The sequence below is a fragment of the Larus michahellis genome, chromosome 1 (genome assembly GCF_964199755.1).
Source record: "Larus michahellis chromosome 1, bLarMic1.1, whole genome shotgun sequence".
NCBI lineage: Eukaryota > Metazoa > Chordata > Aves > Charadriiformes > Laridae > Larus > Larus michahellis.
Window position 1 is genome coordinate 167,349,348 of NC_133896.1, and position 20,482 is coordinate 167,369,829.

The window sequence follows — 20,482 nt, forward strand, 5'->3', positions numbered from 1 at the left end:
TCCTTATTGGAGATAAAAGTGAAGATGGGATGAAGAATCACTTTTCTTTGTTGATCAAAAATCAGATGAGATATATAATTTCTTCTTTGGAATTTTTGTGCATTTTGAAGTATTGGAGTTGTTGTTATGTTCCTTTATTGTCACGACGGTGATGTTTTACAAAACTTTACAGTTAGCAGAGATCCAACTGCTCATTTGTTGTGCAAGCCTTTCTGATAAGAAAATGGTTCTGCTGGATAAGTAACAGCAGGAATTGTATTTTTACTATTTGTGAAATTCCATTGCCTTGCCAGAACAGATTGAACTTCAAAGCCTGACTAAAAACACCATACATAGTTTATTTGTTTGGAAGATACAAAAATAAAAGCCAGAGCTGGGGTTGTTACATTGGTATTTCAAATAAACTATTGTGACAGCCAAGTATTTGTCAAGGGCTGAATAAGCTTTTCATCAGCCAAACTATTTCTCTGTTCCTGAAGTTAGTAATTGATCGCTAACTTAACTGCTTTATTGCTGCTCAAACTGTCATACTGTATCCAGAGCACAGAAAAAAAAAATTCATATTTATGGATCTATTCCATCTTTTTATTTTCTTTAATAAGAGTGTTTTCAACGGTTGTCTAATCATAAATTCTAGTCAGACTTTTTTAATTGGTTTTTGACCTACATACTATTATGGGCCTGATTAACAATTCCCTAATCAAAGTTGCAAAACATTCTTCTTTGTGTTCAATAATTTAGAGATTCATATGGGAGATGTATTGTTGCTCTTAGTCTCAACGTGAATTTATTTCATTCTATGCATGTAGTCTTGAGATTCACTTGAGCAAAAATAATTTCAAATTCCAAGAAAAACCAACCTAATACATCCAAGAGTACAATGAGTCTTTAAAATGTATTTGCTAATTAGCAAAATGGCATATTTGTTCTATCAGAGGCTCCTAGGACCAAGTCTTTGCATGATTACTTTGAACCATGTGGCCAGAGTGCTTTTGTTACTGTTGTAACAGGCAGGTTTAGGAATAGCATTCCCATTCCCGAATAAGGCACAGAAGATGACATATAACCTCCTTTACAATCCTCCTTCCCTAGTGCCAGGAAAACAGGAGCAAGATGTGGAATTACGTCTGGCCACAAAATACTGAAGTATTGTGATTAAAGGTTTTTAAGGCCAAAGGTCTGCCTAAGCCCAATTGTCCTGTAAATCACATCGTTTCTGTAGCCTCCAGAAAACAAGAGAGTAATGTGTGCAGCTTAAAGGCCACTCAGTCTTTTCCCAGAGGAATAAATGCCCTTTGAGAGAGGCTATAGTTTACAGTACAGGTAAGGAGCCAGCCTGGACAGCAAACCACTGGTCTTACAGGCTTCAGTGACTTCTGCCCTACTGTGTACTTCTTGGTCATCCTAAAGCTTTTCCTAAATTAGGGACCCTACCATGGCAAGAACCTCCAGCCTTCTTCCGTTCCCCTTAATCCACACAGAAAATCACTGGCTTGGTTTCAGAAGTGTTTTAAATTTAAGGAGTTCTTTCAGATTACGTCTGAGTTGTGTTGCAGTTTGTGCCCTGTACAATATAAACACGGGCAAGTATTTTTATATATATATTATACATATATATATATGTGATCACTGTCCTCTTACATGCTTCCAGTGATTCATTCAAACAGTTGGACAAGGACCTTCACAACATACTGTGAAAAAAAACCCCAGTGTTGTAGTGCAAACTGCCCCTAAGTACACCGGCAAATAAAGAATTTGGAGAAAAACACGGTATACTGCAGACAAAGCTTTCCTAAAAAGACGCACACACAAGGCTAAAGCCAAGGTATTTCAACTAATTTTCTGATGACCTTAGTTAGCTGCTTGGCAAGTTAAAATAGTTCTTAAACCTTAGAATTACTTAATGAGCACCCTAAGACTGAAGATGAAGGAACAAGCTCACTTGTTGATAAACCTGTGACATATTCTTCACAGCCAGGGAATTTTATGTATCAGAGCACACTTTTTAAGGAATAGAAAATATACCTTACATGCATATTCAGCCTGATGCCTGATGCTTTTCAAGGCAGTTTTTCCTCAGGGAACTATGTTGAAATCCATTATAAATATTCAGCTTCTGAGATGTCTGCAGATAAATTAATACAATCCAGTAGGTAATTCCTTTTTTTGCAAGAATCAGACAAACTATTTTCATCACCAAGAAGACACAAAAGTATTTTTAAAATATATGACTCCCGAATACTGCGTGAGCAACAACATAATGTGATTGAAGTTCTTTTAAATAGTTACTAGTGCAGAACATGAAAGCTGAAGAGTTTTTGTCCTACATTGTTTTATAATCTTAATTTTGTGCAAAGTATAAAAGTGTAAAGAGTTTCCTCGTTATTTACTTTTGTACAGAAATGTACACATCTACTATTGTGAAAATGCATATGGTCCTTAGTGTTATTTCCCTACACTGTGATTGAAGTAAACTTTGTCATATTTTTAACAAAACTAAAACTCCCATCTTGCATGACTATAGGGATTCTAATGTTAGTTATAGAATCAACAGGGATACACGATAAATATGATATGAAATTCAGAGTCAATCTTAAACTCAGTAGAAAGATTACACTAATAAAATTTAAATCCTATCAGATAGGCATTATCAACACAAAGGTTATCAGGATGCTGTTTGAATGTTTAGATTAAAATCCCCAAACTCCATGCAAATGATAGAAACTGTTGAAGAAAATAAGTGAAAAACCCAGCATGTAAAGAACTTTTATGCCAAGGTTATAAAAGCTACCCATTTATGTACAATATTTGCTATGTATCTGCAATAAATTATATGCCATATAATTTAATCTAAAACACACTTTATAATTTCTGAAGCTAATGAAGGATTCAGAAAAAAAACTTCAGAGAGCACAAACAAAAATTGCCAAGAAATCACTAGGGGTCTTTAACTACAGAAGAAAGTGAACTGTAATTGCTTAAAATCTTGATCTAAATGTTTAGTCAAGATAAATGATGAAGACTACTAGCTCAAAGAACTTTCCTGCCTATGGGGTTTAAAGACAGTCTTGGATGGCAACAGTGCAGGGTACGATTACTTTGGAATAGCAACTATAATAATACGTTCTATTCAATTACATACTGAGAAAACACTCCAATATGTGTCAAGTTTCAGTTAATCTTTTGCACACAAATGCTATTGAGCTCTTCACAGTATAACCTTTCACGGAAGAAAGAGTCAAGTTTTTCAGACTATATAAAGATAAAATGGAATTAAACATATTAATTGAACAGAAAGATGAGCATCTGAATTAAAACCAGGGAATGGGACTTCATGAGATTAAATGTTGAATATTTTTTGGAAAAAAGAAAAGCAAACTCCAAAACCACAGAAAAAAAGTACTTATTTTCTTATGATTATGCTAAAATAACCAACCGCTCCCATTTCCTTATGTGTTCTTCCATGGGAACCTAAATGACAAAACATTCAGAATTTTGACAGAGGAGTAGCTGCTTCTTAGAATGAATACACAAAGTAGAGAATATATATTTTCATCCATATTACAGTACATTCTTTATTCTTCCTCAGTACTCTAAATTTACTATTAATATTGTAAAAAGTCATGGTAAATTTGTATAGATGCAATGGGTTGTCATCTGTTCCTGACTGTGTTTTTGAAATATATTACTGTATATTACAGATGGAGAGATGACAGAAGAAAAAAGATAAGGTAGGTATAACATAGCACAGATCATCCTATCTTTAGGCACATTGGCTGGTTTCAGCCATTACAGCATTACCTTTGTGAAGGCAGATGGTATCAGTATTGATCAATGTTGAAATTACAGATATATTTCACTGGGTTCGCCAAGACCTCAGTATCTGATATTATTCCCCTGCTTTCCCCTGACAAATGGCGGACTTTGCAGGTAATGGCATCCTTGGTAGTATCTACATCAGAAATGGTTCAACCTCATTTAAAGCTCAGAGATGGTTCCAAGCCTGACCAGTTAGAGACATCAGCAGCAGAGCTGAAATGGCAGCTGAGAATTCACCAATGGTAAAATAGCCAGTGCTGCTTAACACCCCTGTTTGAGACTGTAAGATGGCATCCTAAATTGCCATGCTCCATCTGCTTCCAGAGAGTGGGCCGTTTTACAGTGGTAGCATGCCTAGATCATAGATCATAGAATGGTTTGGGTTGGAAAGGACATTAAAGATCATCTAGTTCCAAGCCCCCTGCCATGGGCAAGGACACCTTTCACTAGATCTGGTTACTCAAAGCCCCATCAAACCTGGCTTTGAACGCTTCCAATGACAGGGGATCCACCTGTTCCGGTGCCCCACCATCCTCATCGTAAAGAATGTCTTCCTTAAGTATAACCTAAATCTACCCTCCTTCAGTTTAAAACTGTTACCCCTTGTTTCATCAGTATACTCCCTGACAAAGAGTCCCTCCCCATCTTTCCTGTAGGCCCTCTTTAGGTACTGGAAGGCTGCTACAAAGTCTCCTCGGAGCTTTCTCTTCTCCAGGCTGAACAACCCCAACTCTCTCAGCCTGTCCTCATAAGGGAGATGCTCCAACCCCCTATCATCTTTGTGGTCATCCTCTGGACCTGCCTGAGCAGGTCTCTCTTATGCCGGGGGCCCCAGAGATGAACACAATACTCTAGGTGCGGCCTCACAAGAGCAGAGTAGAGGGAGAGAATGACCTGCCCAACCTGCTTTTGATGCAGTCACTCTTCTTTTGATGCAGCCCAGGATATGATTGTCTTTCTCGGCTGCAATCGCACATTGCTGGCTCATATTCAGTTTTTCATCCATCAGTATCCCCACATCCTTCTGTGCAGGGCTGCTCTCAATCTACTCATCACCCACTCTGTATTTATGCTTGGGATTGCCCCAACCCACGTTCAGGACCTTTCACTTGGCATTGTTGAACTTCATAAGCTTTGCACAAGGCCACCTCTCTAGCCCATCAAGGTCCCTCTGGATGGCATCCATTCCCTCTAGAGTATCAACCACACCACTCAGGTTGGTGTCATCTTCAAACATGCTGAGAGTGCACTCAACCCCACTGTCCATGTGCCCAACAAAGATGTTAAATAATACTGGTCCCAATCCAGACCCCTGAGGGACACCACTCTTCACTGCCGTCCATCACATGATACAATACACATGGTAGAATTTGTGTGTTTGCATCAAGACACTTTCTTCTGTAACGAAAAAAAAAATAAAAAAATCATAACTGCTGGGATTTGTAGTAAGTATGAGGTCTATTATTGTGACAAAATTTTTACCTTTATTTTTTTTTCAGAGATAGAAACCAATCTTTACTCTTTCCTTTCTGCTCATCTTCAGGCATTCAAAATCTGTTCTGAAGATTTCCTCTTTAAAAAAATAAATAAATTGAGGTTTATTCTAAATGGGAGAAAGCTAGGTTTAAGAATGCTAGATATAAAGTTCATTTAATATTTATCTTTAAAATTGAGTGATTGGTCTCTGGAAATCAGTATTTGAATAGAAATAACATTGAAATGTATTAGAATTAGTGCTCAGGGAAGTGTGGATTTTTAAATGTGTTGCTGTTGTGTTGTTTCTAGAATCAATAACCAGACTTTCATCTCACAAAAACTGAAGGAAACAAAATATTTACTGCTCAGTCCAATTATACCCCTTTTGCCCTGGTACTGTAATCCCCATAGATTTGGCAAATATACATAAGTATAATGATGAATAGAAAATCTTCTATCTTACAGGAAGATTAAATCATAACTCTGCTTGCACTGTTCTTTAGTTCCAGCTTTTTCACACTAATGGCTACATTTTATTAACTCCCATTAGTCCAGATGGGATACCTCATACCACTGGGATGAAATTGAACATGGAGTCTATTTGCAGAAATGTTTTCTGCTTGGGATAGGTAGGTACTACATTTTTCACAGACCACACCGAAATGTTTTTCCATACTTCAATTAGTTCTCCATACACTTTTACATATCATGGACTCTAAAAAGAAGACATAATGTATCACGTGTTTAGCTGGGGAGAGGGGGAGGAAAGAAAGAGATACCCTCAAAGTTCTAGACTAACATTCAAAGGATCTGTTTATACTTTAATAAAAGAGACATTGGATTTAGTATAATGGCACAACGAGAACATTTCCCACTGAAGTATCACAGTTTAGACCATAAAGTGCTATCAGAGAGTGCAAATGGGAAAAAAAAAATGTGAGAGATTGACCTGATCAATTTAACTAATGTTATATATATTTTTATAGAAATTGTATAGCATATTCAACAGTTGTGGAAAAGCCATTTATGTTAAGGGTATGTAGGTGTATAGTAAAGACCTCCTGCAAACCCAAGTTCAAAACTAGTAAATACCCTTCTTACAATTGCTAAACACTAGTTCCGTGAGAAAATTTCTGTTTTAAAATCTAATATACGTGAGTTAATATCAGCATACTCTTTTTAAAAAAAATTTGACAATTCATTTAAGTCAATGGGAAAAGTATGCCTTCTTACACAGTTTCATAAACTTTTCTCTTTTTTTAACGTTAGTGCATACAAACTTTTGGAGACCAAGATATGAGTCTTCCACTCTAGATGTGCTACACTGGTAAATGGAAGAGGGTCCAAAACAATGTCTTGCCTAATTGAAGTTGATGATAAGAAGTATATTTAAATACTGTGGAACTAGTGATGAAGCATGGGTTATAAAGGTTAATTCTTTTAACATTAAGAGAAAAGCTGTTCAGTTTCATATTTTATTGACATTTGTATCATAAAGTACATTAACAGCTGGAGTATTAAAGAACTGGGAACATGTCTCATTACAATATGCAATGGTACTTTCAATAATACTTTCTACAACAAGAAAGAGCTCTGAATGTCAGAAAGCTTCACATTCAGTGAGTGTTTAATGGACAGATTTATTTACAGCAAATATTTCTGGTTATTGAGAGAACTGTCAATGATTTATGGGCAAAAGACAGAGTAGGAACACAGTTCATGGAAAGACATACATATATTTGATACAGAAAAAAGAAAAGAAAAAAAAAAGGTCATCTTTAAAGTTTTTCATACAGAAACAATCTCTCGTTTCCCGTTCTACCCAGTGTTACATCTCAGTCCACATAGTGGAGTGAAACACTGTAGAAGTCAGCACCAATTTAGCCTAGTTAGCCTAACTGTCAGCATAAAGGAGTGTACCAAATTTTTGGTGTAGTAGAGGTAAACAAAATATGAACAACGATCTGTCTCAAAAACCAGAGTGTTGTTTTTGTGAGCTCACGGAGATAGATAGCCAAACTATAAAAACAACCTGCTGATCATCATGTACAAACATGCCCTGGTGTGTCCAGAACAAGCAGACTGCAAGTGCCAAGGACAGTGACAGCACATTGTGAAAAGACAATGCAATTTGATCAGATAAATCATCAGTGAGATTTTGTCTGCCCAACCCTATAAATAAGAACACTTAGGAATACTCAGAGGAAGAGACTCCAGAGGGAACCAAGAGAAAGGAGAACCTGTGAGGTTCTGATGGGAACCCATGATTCTGCACCAGGATTTGGGACCATCTCTCCAGCACCCCAGCAGACCCTGTGGCCCAGCCCCAGAAATGCACATGACATGGCTGGGACTGCACTAACCTGCCTGACGTCTCTCCTACCTGCATGGTCTCTCCCATGGAACAGGGACATGGTGTAATTCATAAAATTGCAAATGTCTGTGATTAAATCATTTTGGTATTCAAGTCCATTTAGTATCCACACTGTGATTTGGTCTTAAACCACAAGAATCAGGTCTCCGTTGTTTTCTTTTTTTTTTACACTAGCAATAAAATCAGAAGGGAGCTTTTGTAAGCAATAGTTCAAGATGTTTTGGTCCCCTGCTACATTATGAAACATCCATTAAGTTCTTGAGAACCTCTGTTCTTATGACCTGCTTTAGAGGATTAAGAACAGAGACTGAGCAGGCACCAGTATGCAGCGCTATGTGCTCGCTAGAGCACTCCTCTGGATAGATGCAGCTTCTGCACCTCTTCTATGCTACAAGTAGTTGACAGTAATCAAGCTTAATCTTGCAGAAAGCATCTTATTACGTTGCTCAAGGCTAGGTATTTACCTGTTGCCCAGACCTTCTCCAGGGTCTCTTGTGGGCTCAAGATTAATAATTATTTTGTGTACTTCTCTAAATGCTCTGTTACTCTGGGAGCAGTGTGCTGAAGCCTGCCAAGATGGGTTTTACAGCATGAGACAGAGGACTTGAATGATATACTAGAGACAGGGTATGAAGACATACTTGACGTATTTTGAAGGCCTAGAGGTATTTCTTGGAAACAAGGGGACATCAGTCAGTGTTTTCTCATTCATATTGACTGTAAAAGCTACTCAGGAACAAAATATTCTCAGTCTGTTTTGGTGCTTTGAATCAGAGAGAAAATTAGCAGCTCTACTCCAAAGATTGTTCTGGGGACCTAGTTATTCGACACATCCAATTTTGCCAGAACAGTCTAGAATTGAGCAGTTATAATGTTAGTTTATACATGATCATAAATCCTAGAGATTGTGCCTCTGCAGGCATAGCACCTAAGTTCACTCTGCTTAAAAACCACAGCCAGTCTCACTCCCATGGAACGATGTCCCATCCATATCTAACACTATTAAAATCTGGTATGCCTGGTACCCTCAGACTGTGGTACCTTCTAGCAGTCCTGACAGTTACTACGTTAAAGTGTTAAATAATTCTCTTTCAATTTGAGAACAATGTTAGGCATTCAAGACCACAACTAAACTGTCACTATCTATGCTGTTTTGTACTGTACAGATTATAACTGTCTTCCTTAGATAACAGATAAACCATATGAAAACCACATGAAAAATTCTTGTTTGCTTTTACAGCAGCCTACAATTTATTTTTTTTAAAAATAAAATTCCCCTAAAAGTTATAGCAAATATGTCCATATGAATGATCACCTCATTCTTCCCTATTTATTTGATTCTGCAGCATGCCTATTTAATTCTGTCTCCTGGAAAAAAAAAGTCACCATCTGGTACAAGTCAGGTCTGGTTGCTTCTAACCCGCTTGTCTGGATTTTAAAAGTAACCATATAGATGGAATCAATTTACAGAAGTACTTAGATAGATATTTAAAAATAGTAATACACTTATTAAATTCTAATAAAGAAAATCTGAAAAGGTGGATCATGTTTATCATATATTCAGAATCTGTAGTAGCAGTTTGGCTATATTGAAGAAAACATTATTCAGTGAAGTGTCGCAAACATCCAAACACATTAGATATGTAACTGTGAAGCTAACAACAAAATTCTCAAACAGATGTGACATTTTAAAATATTAATTTTAATTATATAAATGTCCATTGGAAAGGTAATTTGAATATGTCAGAATTTTTCCTGCAGTGAAAATGCAATGAAGGCAATGAAGCAGCCGAAGAGTTAACTATAATCAGATTTCTAGAGGAAACTTTTCTCAACTTGATTATAAAATAAAGAAATTGATGCTTTTGGAATTAAGTTCCATAGATAAATTTATATATTTTGTACCTACTTATGACCACATAATTGTTAGGTAGGAAAAGAAAACATGCACATTTACCTTAGCTGTAACTTCACTGACATATATAGCATAGTGTCAAGGAGTTTGGATCGATAGCTACAAAAATATCAATGTTGGAACACAATTATTTGGGATGCTGTTAAGTTTATTTTCTATTTAACCACCAAGCAAGAAAAATAAATCAGCTGAATGAAAAAGCGTAAGCCACAGAAGGCTTCTGTTCCATAGTCCGATCTTGATTTAAATGCAAAATTTCTCTATAATGGCAGAACAAAGGGCTATCTCTTAATTCCTTAAAAGCCGAAAATGTAAACAGTACATGTTTCTGAAACACCAATTTCTCTTTCTTAATTTCTTAAGCAAAGTACAAGACCTGTGCAGAATTGAAGAATTTCAGCCTGAAGAAACTGCCTTCTCCAAGAACAGAAGTAAAGTTCTTTTGACCAGAAATTTTTTGACCTGAGTAGACAAGTTGATGCAGATTCTGCTAAAATTTTGCAAATAGGCATGCGCTCACTAGTAGTGAAGGTGACTTCTCCATTTCCCCCCCACCCCTTACCATCTACATATGCAACAAACAAGAAGTGCTAGTTCAGAGAACAGGGACACTACACAGTGACCCAGTAAAAATGCAAATGAAAGTTTATGCCAACTGTGCAAAGACTCTGTCCTGACCTTTTAAGCGTGCTATCAACTTGTTACAAGAACTTGCTGTGTGAACTGGAGCTTGGTACCAGGTGTCTCTTGTTATGACGTAGAGTTTAACCATGGGATAATAGCAAGTGCCTTGAAAATATAGTTGAAAACAGAGGACCTAGACCTATGAACAACCCACAGATGGTCAATTAATTACTGATCATTGAAGAAGTACAACCTTGACAGTGGGGAAAAGACTGCTTTCAGCATACAAAAGAAAAGAAGCAGGTAAGCAAGAAAAAACAGCTGAGCAACAGAATAAGGCACCTGCCTGGGTAAGTAACACCCTCATTGTGCGGTGCATAGTGTAGGGTGCAGAGGCTAAAGGCTGTGGAATGGGGGTGGGGAGGAAGAAGATGTAGTTCCCACAGGAACTGTTTCTGCAGAATTGGTGTGAGATCACTGGAGTAGTGAGGAAGCTGCCTGCCTTCCCTGCCTGCTCCAAGAGCAGCAGCTCTCCCTCTCTCTGCCTGCTCCAGGAGCCCTTAGTTCCTCAAGAACCTTTTGACCTGCTAAGGCAATTGTCCAGGATTGTGTGGGGGAGGGTGTGTGGGGGTGTGCTTGCCTCTGTGTGTGTCTGTCTTTTCCTGCAAATGATATGTTTTTCTTCTCTATAGCATTCTAACTTGCCTTATTACACATAAACCCAAATACAGTTTTATTGTTTCCTCTATTGCCCTTTACCTGACTCTGTTGTCTCCATGTAGCCTTATATTATATAGCTTGACGGAAGTGTGTTCCCTCCCTGGAACACACTTATGCAAGTGTGTTCCCTCCCTGGGGGCTAAGGAGATAATGCCTTATTAAGGTTACGACACCTTGATACACTTAACAAGTCTCTATTTGTTTTAAATTAATTTTCTCTGTTTTTAATAAATCCAACAAAGATTTGATGGTTATGTGGGTATTTCAGCAGTTCATTTTCAAGGGCAAGACAAGCATTCAACTACAAAGAAGTAATGCTAAATGAAAGCTAAATGACACAGTCAAAGAGAACAGGTAGGATTTGCCTTTACCTCAGGAAAATGTGATGAAAAATGCAACAGCAGATTTTACACTGCAGGAAATTAAAATAGCATCATAGAAGGAATGAGCTTTTAAAAGAAGTAGCATTCCTGGTTTGTAGTGAATTCTCTTGCTAGCCAATAAATATTTTTGCTTTTGCTATGTTTTTCCTCTTTCCTGTTTCTGAGAAGGTGAAATATCTTACCACGATTGAATAGGGTAAAGATTCCCAGCAGTGAAATCTATTACATGGTGACATAGTCTCCAAAGGGAAATAGTAGTAGTTTTATTGCTAAGTACATTTAAATCTAGATGAGACAAAGCACAGCAAAATATTCTTTAGGGAACAATCAAATGACTACATGAAATGGAAGACCAAATAGGTATTTTCAGCTCTAGTTTCTACCATTAACATTCATGTTATGGTATGAATTGAAGGTTATTCAGAGATTAATGTGTTACAGAACTGCTAGATGAGACATTAATTATGTAAATATTCTGTATTTCACAACATTTTGCTTATTATTAAAGATTCTAGCATTAGTAATTTAACCATACTTAAAAGGAAGCATACATTAATAAGGACTGAGCTGCAGACAAAAATATCCACCTGATTCTAAGTGGTTGCTTTTCACATAGCAACTAGAAAATCACATTACTAATCTGGCCTTTCCTCATAATCATAGATGTTGCCTAGGAATAGCAATTCAAATAGCATGTCAATGAATATATCTACTGATGTTCTAATAGGCTGGAAATGGACAACGGAGACGGAAACAGGGAGAAACAGAAAATTGTTGGCTGATGAATACCTACCTAATGAAGGGTATTTTTGAAGGCTTGTGTAGCTGAAATAATTATATGGCTATAGGCTGTAATTAAGCAATATAAAAAGGGTGATATGGTATAGATTTTCTTCTTTATATTTCTTTTCACAAATGCATACAATTCAGGTGGAATTGAGTAGTCCTAATACAACTGAATGAATTTCCAAAATACCCCCTCCAATAAACAAGAAGCCTATCTCCCCATCCCTAACACTTAGAACAGGGTGAAAAGAGGGTGTCTTAAGTATCGCTTTTCAGTTTCAGATCCAGAAACTAATTTCCTCAATATCTGGAAAATATTTCATTTCTTTATTTGTAGGTAAGAGGGATGGGCATTTGGGATCTGCTTTTGAGTCTGTTGTGGCACTAGGCTTTCCCTTTGATCCTTCTGCACATAAAAGATGTAACCTCACATATGAAAAGTGGCAAGCAAGAAAATCAGTCTTTCCTTTTTGGTGATATGTAGTCAGAATTATTACAGCTTCAGGTGAGTAGTAATTCTTGAGCATGTTATAGGAAGAGACAGATGGGTAAAAATCAGTGCAATGCAGTACCATTACACTGACTCTAGCAGTGAAAGGAGAGTGTGAAACCATAGTAACAGCCACCTATAGCCTTCCTAACATTAGAGAAGATCCAGAGCATGTAAACCCTCCTCTAAATCACATAGGAATGCTTTAAAGTTTAATGTAGAACACTGCTGTCAGAATGTCCAAGATAGAACTAGAAAAGATGTGGCCACATGCTAGCTGCTGTGAAAACATGAAAAGCAATTCAGTAACATAGGATGAAGCAAGTGAAGAGTAGGGGAGCAAGGGAAGGACGAGGTTAATTCTTCCTGCAGGTTGCCGTCTTCTTGACATCTGGAATGAGGTCAACACTGCAGAAAGAATGTGCTGTTCTTACAGGACAAAGGCAGAAAATTTTGGTGGACTTGAATTAGTGCTTTGAGACTTTCAGGAACATGTTGACCTGCCTGTGGTCCCATGTGTTAGCTTTGCTGCTGATCTTGTGGCAGGCTAGCTAATGTCTTTGCCTTTAGCCTTTGCCCATACCTCCTTCCTCTTTGCATCCTCCTGCCCCTAGCATATACACAGTAAAACAAAAAAAAAACAACAAAAAATAAATGCCTACAAGGAGAAAGAAATACAGATTGCAGTGTGGCTTACCAAGCTGTCTAATTCCTGTTGGTTCAAACACAGCTGGTGAGGGAGGAAGAACATTTTATTAAACTAGCAATCAAATTATTTAAACTAGAATGAAATTTTATGTTTCACTTACTATCATTTTTCTTACAGTGTGAGTTTTATTAATTTTTAATGTTTAATTTGCAGTTTTTAACTTCAAAGAAAGTATAAAAGGAATATTCTGCACTTTTCATAGAAAACCGCTGCAGTTGTTCTGAAGTTCCCACATATTCTCATTTGTAAAGCTCTGTCCATTCACAGGCTGCTTATGACTCCCATAGGGAGCAACCAAAAATCTTTCTATTTAAATAAGGTTCTCACTGAAGGCTAAACCTAAAAGTGCCCTAATAAAAAATAGGTTCTGTTATCAGTCTCTCTGTCCCTGGATGGCCTCTGCTTTCAAATAAAACATGTTGATTTACCAACCTAATCCTTTGCTGGCAGAAATACAATGCTAGTCTGTATTAACTGCAGGGGTGGTGGTGGAAGAACCTGGAAAGAGCGCTGTCAGAAAATGTGTAGATCTGATCCAGAGGGAACAAAGTCTAAAATTTATCTTACAATGGGGACTTTAACCTTTTTATTGTTAGGGTTTTTTGCTTTACTTTTTTTTCTTTACTTTTTTTTTTCCTTGTGATTTCAAGCTGTACTTGACACTGGTACTGAAGTTACTATAGTGATTCATCTGTGCTTATAAATAATAAGGCTATATTACACATAACAATTGCAAAAGTGGGGGAACTTGGCACTGGAAGTTTGTTAGCTTTAATGTCCTGATACATAGAAGCATGCCAGATGCTCACCCAGACGTTTTCTCACTCCCCCTCCTCAACAGGACAGGGCAAGAAAATAGGATGAAAAAGCTTGTGGGTTGAGATAAACAAAGGGAGATCACTTACCAATTACTGTTATGATCAAAATAAATTTCATTTGAGAAAAGGCCCATAAGAATGATCAGAGGGCTGGAATAATTCTCCTTTGAAGAAGGACTGAGAGAGCTAGGGTTCAGCCTGGAGAAAAGAAGGCTCTGGGAGATCTTATTGCGGTCTTTCAATACTTAAAAGGAGGCTTATAAGAAAGATGGAGAGAGACTTTTTACCAAGGCCTGTAGTGACAGGACAAGGGGCAATGGTTTTAAACTGAAAGAGGGTAGATTTAGATTGGACGTAAAGAAGAAGTTTTTTATGATGAGGGTGGTGGGACACTGGAAAAGGTGGGTGACCTGTCATTGGAAGTGTACAAGGCCAGGTTGGATGGGGCTTTGAGTAACCTGATCTAGTGAAAGATGTCCCTGCCCATGGCAGGGAGGTCAGACTAGATGATCTTTAAATCTCCCTTAGGGGAGATTAGCTCTCCCTTAGGGAGATTAGCCTCCCTTAGGGGCTGAAGTCCTTCAGAAAATATCCATGTGTTCCAGTGTGGAGTTGTCCACTGGCTGCAGTTCGGATAGCTGCTCCGGTGAGGTTCTCCAGGGGTTACAGGGTGTCATGGTTTCAGCTGGGATGGAGTTGACCTTCTTACTGGCGACTGGTATAGTGCTGTGTTTTGGATTTGGGATAGGAGTGATGTTGATGGCACACTGATATTTTTGGTTGTTGCTAATCAACCAAGTCTTTTTCTGCTCCTTATACTGCCCTGACAGTGAGTAGGCTGGGAATGCACAAAAAGTTGGGAGGAGATACAGCTGTGATAGCTGACCCCAACTGGCAAAAGGAATATTCCATGCCACGTGGTCTCATGCTCAGTATATAAAGCTGGGGGAAGGTGAAGGAAGCGTGGGACATTTGGAGTTATGGTGTTTTGTCTTCTCAAGTAACCATCATGTGTGATGGAGCCCTACTTTCTTAGAGATGGCTGAACACCTGCCAACTGATGGGAAGTAGTGAGTGAATTCTTTGGTTTTTTTGCTTGCGTGCATGGTTTTTGCTTTACTTACTAAACTGTCTTTTTCTCAACCCACAAGTTTTCTTTATTTTTATGATTCTTTTCCCCATCTCACTGGGAGGGGGAGAGGTGAGCAAGTGACTGAGTGGTCCTAGCTGCTAGCTAGGGTTAAACCACGACACAGGCTGCAAGCACTGTGGCACTTGGAGCACCTCCTCCCCCTGCTCCTTCTCTGACCTTGGTGTTCGTACTGATGTTTATTCCTTTTTTACCTCCCCTCAGTCTGCTATCCATCTGGCATTTTTTTCCATTTCTTAGATATGTTTTCACAGAGGCACCACACGCTTGGCTGATGGGCTCAGGTGTGTCCTGTAGTGGGTCTGTTGTGGAGAAAATTAGAACAAACTGTGTCTGGCATGGGGCAGCCCCTGTTCTCACAGAGACCACTCTGCAGCCCACCCACTATCAAAACCTTGCCACTCACACCCAATACAAAGCTTTATGAAGTGGGGAAACCAGTCTGGCCTTCTGTCCAATTTTAAAGATCTATCTAAACCAATTTCCTTTCAGGTCATCCTCTAAAGGTCAGAGGAGGTCACCTTCTGAAGTCCATCCCTTGGAAAAGATACCACAGTGTTTCATGTTTTTTTGGCTTCTAGGAGCTATGTTTCTCATAATATGTGTTCCTGATTGTGCCTTACATATGAGTAGACAGATCTCCAAGGAAGGCAAATACTGACATTTGTGGTGTTCTCAACACTATTTGTTTAAACACTAGTCATGCACATGTATGTGACTTTTCCTAAAAATGAATTACTAGATTACTGACAGAAATCTACAGATAGATTTTTACCCTATATTTCTCAGTTACCTAATGCACTGGGACCCAAAACCATTCCTGAACTCAATATGCGATTCAACTCCACAACTTGAGATACCAGAGACTCTCTCTAGCCAATATCACTAGTAACAGTTTTGTATTTTGCTGGTTATTGTTATGAAGGAAAAGCAGAACAAATATAATTCAGCAAGAAGCTTGTAATATTCCTCATCATGAGATGGCGAAGAGAAAGTTAATGTAAATTTTATGTCTGTTCCCTGCCTAAATACTTTTTTTTTGTGTGTTCAGATATCTAAGGCCCTTTTGAATTCAGAAAATAACTCAAACCCTTACTAGACATTTACAAACATAACAACATAAAAAAAAAAAATTGCTGGCTTTTAGCTCTCAAGGACAATGAAGTAACAGAAGTAAAAGTCATCATCCAAAAAGTCAAGAGTTTGTATGTGCATAAATTACAATACCATTCCCAATCATATTCTGTATCATTTTGCTTCACCTTTCATAGAATGCCACTGTATTTTTTTTATTTTGTCTCCTTGAATTATTATTATTAAGATAACCATTCATCTTTTTGGCATAATGAAAGGTATTATGAAGGGGTTTTTCATGTAAAAGTTTAGGGAAATAGATGTTGCTTTGGAACATGTAGTTCTTTTAAAGTCATTTGAAAACGTACAGTCAAGTGCCTTATTTTCCTGCTAAGATTTATGTTGAAACTGATCTTTCTACAAGATAATGAAAGGATGAGCTAAAATAATGACATAGTCTTTTAGAAGGAAAATACCGCCTCTGCACCAGGTTAGCAATATGGCTGTAAAACAAAATGCTCAGTTAGACTGCTTTTTCACTCTCTTGACTTTAGCTTTGTGTGACCACGGGTTTAGTGTGAGAAATGTTTTGCTGAGCCTTATCGAATTGTTCATTTACATTATAGGATATGCAGTCCGGGCACTTTCAGAGTACATAAATTTCTTCTTTGATACCAAGGGAAACTCAATTTATCTACTGGTTACGTAAAGACAATCTGAACCCAGAAAATATAATGTATGCAGTGGCATTTTTTTTTGTTGTTGTTGCTGTTGTTTTAAGAAAGCCATTCATCCATATTTCTGGAAGACATCTGTATAAAAAAATCATCATTATTCTTAAAATGAAACCTTCAGAAACATTTTTTTATAAATTTAAATCACTACATGGTAACTAATAATACAGAAATAACCTCTATTGAGTAGCTAAGTATTTCACAGTCCTTGGACTATTTGCAAATGTGCATTTAAATCTTCCTAGGAATGATAGGAACTCTATGCTATAAATTCCTCTAATACTAGAACTATAAATATTACTTTATGAAGCCTGTTTCTGCCTGTGTTTTATAGCTTGCCCTGATTTGGCTGTTCTTTTAGAGATATCACATATTACCTGTGAAAGACATTAGGCTTTTCCTTCCTAAAACCGTGTGCTGAGAATCATTCCAGACATACAAACACAACTGTTAATAAAAAGGGCTTAAGCATAAAATCAGTCACTGCTGAAACAGAGATCATTTTCAGCCAAAACAGGAACAGAATTAAATCAGAAATTAATGAGAAAAACTTTCTTTAGTAGAAAAAAAAAAGTTGTACTGGAAAAATGTCATCTGGAAAACAAAGATTGGTTATTTCCGAAATAAATTATTTCTCAGATTCTGCACTACCTAAGGTTTACCAAGAGTATAAAGCCATAAGAGCAGGCACAGTAAAATACAGCACCTCTAATACCAGGCCACAACTTATATGTATGGAAGAATATGATGATGATCAGAGGGCTGGAGCACCTATGCTATGAGGACAAGCTGAGAGAGTTGGGGTTGTTCAGCCTGGAGAAGAGAAGGTTCTGGGGAGACCTTATAGCGGCCTTCCAGTACCTAAAGGGGGCCTACAGGAGAGATGGGGAGGGACATTTTATCAGGGAGTGTAGCAATAGGACACAGGGTAACAGTTTCAAAGTGAATGAGAGGAGATTTAGATTGGATATCAGGAAGAAATTCTTTACTGTGAGGGTGGTGAGGCACTGTAACAGATTCCCCAGAGAAGCTGTGGATGCCCCATCCCTGGAAGTGTTCAAGGCCAGGCTGGACGGGGCTTTGAGCAGCCTGGTCTAGTGGGAGGTGTCCCTGACCAGGCCAGAGGGGTTGGAACTAGATGATCTTTAAGGTCCCTTCCAACCTGAACCATTCTGTGATTCTTTGTAATATAAAACAGGATGCCTTGCTCTTCCAATTCCAGAAATCGCTAGTGTGGGACTTTTATAGCTGGAACTTGTATTTGAAATGTGATGTCTGATGGCTACAGACAGACCATTCCTCCATAAACTTGTTGAATCATTTCTTGATCTTTTTAGAAGGTGTAATATCATATACTGAGTGAAAAAAGTATGAGAGATGCTTATTTTATCCTATATTTAAACCTATTACCTGAGAATTTCTTTAGATTCTTCCAGGTTCTCATGTTATATGATACAGTGATAATATTCCTCATTCACCTCCATGATTTATAACATTCTTATATACCACCCAGGGTCATACAATGTGTTCTAAAGGAGAGATAGAAGGGAAATATAGTGTAATAGTTGCAAAATGGAGGCTTTAAACTCAGTCAAATCTGAATAAAAAAAATCATGATTACCCTTAACATGAATTCTTCAGAAATGTTTTTTTATAAATTTAAATCATAGAATCCTATAATCATAGAATTGTTTGGGTTGGAAGGGGCCTTTAAGATCATCTAGTTCCAACCCCCGTGACGTGAGCAGGGACACCACCCACTAGACCAGGTTGCCCAAAGTCCCATCCAGTCTGGCCTTGAACACTTCCAGGGATGGGCCATACACAGCTTCTCTGGGCAGCCTATTTCAAGGTCTCACCACCCTTACAGTAAAGAATTTCTTCCTAATATCTGATCTAAATCTCCCCTCTTTCAGTTTAAAACCATTACCCTTCATCCTATGGCTATACTCCCTGATAAAGATTCCCCTCTATGTTTCCTGTAGGCCCCCTTTAGGTACTGGAAGGCTGCTATAAGGTCTCCCCGGAGCCTTCTCTTCTCCAGGCTGAACACCCTCAACTCTCTCAGCCTTTCTTTGGAGGAGAGGTGCTCCAGCCCTCTGATCATCTTCATGGCCCTCCTCTGGACTCTCTCCAACAGGTCCATGTCCTTCTTGTGTTGGGGGCTCCAGATCTGGACACAGTACTCCAGGTGGGGTCTCACCAGAGCAGAGTAGAGGGGCAGAATCACCTCCCTCACCCTGCTATCCATTCTTCTTTTGATGCAGGCCAGGATGTGGTTGGCTTTCTGAGCTGTAAGTGCACATTGCCTGCTCATGTTGAGCTTTTCATCCACCAACACCCCCAAGTCCTTCTCCTCAGGGCTGCTCTCAATCCATTCTCTACCCAACCTGTATTTGTGCTTGATATTGACGATCAATACATGGTAACTAATAAAACAGGAATAACCTCTAACACCTAAAACCAGGAATAACCCCTAACACGTAAATGACACCATTTGTCTTTTTTAGACCCCCTGGGTCAAAGCCAGCTCAACAAAGAATAAGTAGGAGCTACTCCTTGCCAGCAGTTTCCACTAAATTGTAATTGTGTGATTATAGAAATGTCTCCTTAAGAAAAAGAAACAAAACCCAAAAAAACACACAACAGCTGCTTCTCATGCAATCTCTTCAAGTGCTTTTAAAATATTCAAATTCTTATTCTTTCTGCTTACTCTCATGCCATGAATTGTCAGCTCCCGTGTCCATTTGCCGTTATCCTCTATTCTCTTCAGTGTTAGGTAATGCACTCTGCCCAGAAAGGACACGTTATTTTTCCAATTTATTTGTTTTACAATCTTTCCCTCATCCTCCAATATTTTCTCTTCCATCTCTATTATCAGCTTAATAGGAGTATATTGTCATCCAACCAGATTTGTCTTCATGCAGTTTCCCTCAAAATTTTCATCATTACTCCCATGCATCTCAGGGGCATTCAGAGATATGTGACTTGGCTTCTGGAACCTTTTCTTGATTTCTCATCAATTTATAAATTTCCATGACTTCTGTCCACATCATTTGACACTCTACCTCCTTTGTCAAGTAGATCACTTATATTCTTTAAGCAGAGCGTAACGGTACCCTCAGATATTTTGAAATCATAATGTCTAGTCTATTCTCAAGCTTCAGCCAGAGAGATTATAAATATTATCCTGCGACTCATTCTTTTAGAAGCCACGTCCAAAGTGTCTTAACAAAAGGAACAGAACAAAGTTATTGTATTTTTTATGACAGGTTTCAGAGTCACCCTTCAATTTTTAATACTAACCAAATTACTTCTTTTTAAATGCTCAATTGCTCATCATTTTGTGTTCTGAAATGGAGTAAATGTAACAGAGCAACATGTTGTTATTCCCTTGTTACAAAAGGTAA

General features: G+C 38.1%; 1 protein-coding gene across 6 annotated transcripts in view; it reads right to left on the minus strand.

The window, feature by feature from the left end:
* Window positions 1-20,482, minus strand: part of GPC5 (glypican 5) — a 735,781-nt gene that overhangs the window by 141,163 nt on the left and 574,136 nt on the right. Inside the window, exon 8 of one of the 6 annotated variants that reach the window (XR_012584227.1) lies at window positions 2,031-2,125. The exons of 4 other annotated variants lie outside the window; for them this stretch is intronic. The gene's annotated coding sequence lies outside the window, so the exon portion shown is untranslated. Of the gene's footprint in view, window positions 1-2,030; window positions 2,126-20,482 lie in introns of those variants that run through there. One more of the 6 variants, XM_074563150.1, reaches the window with a different exon arrangement.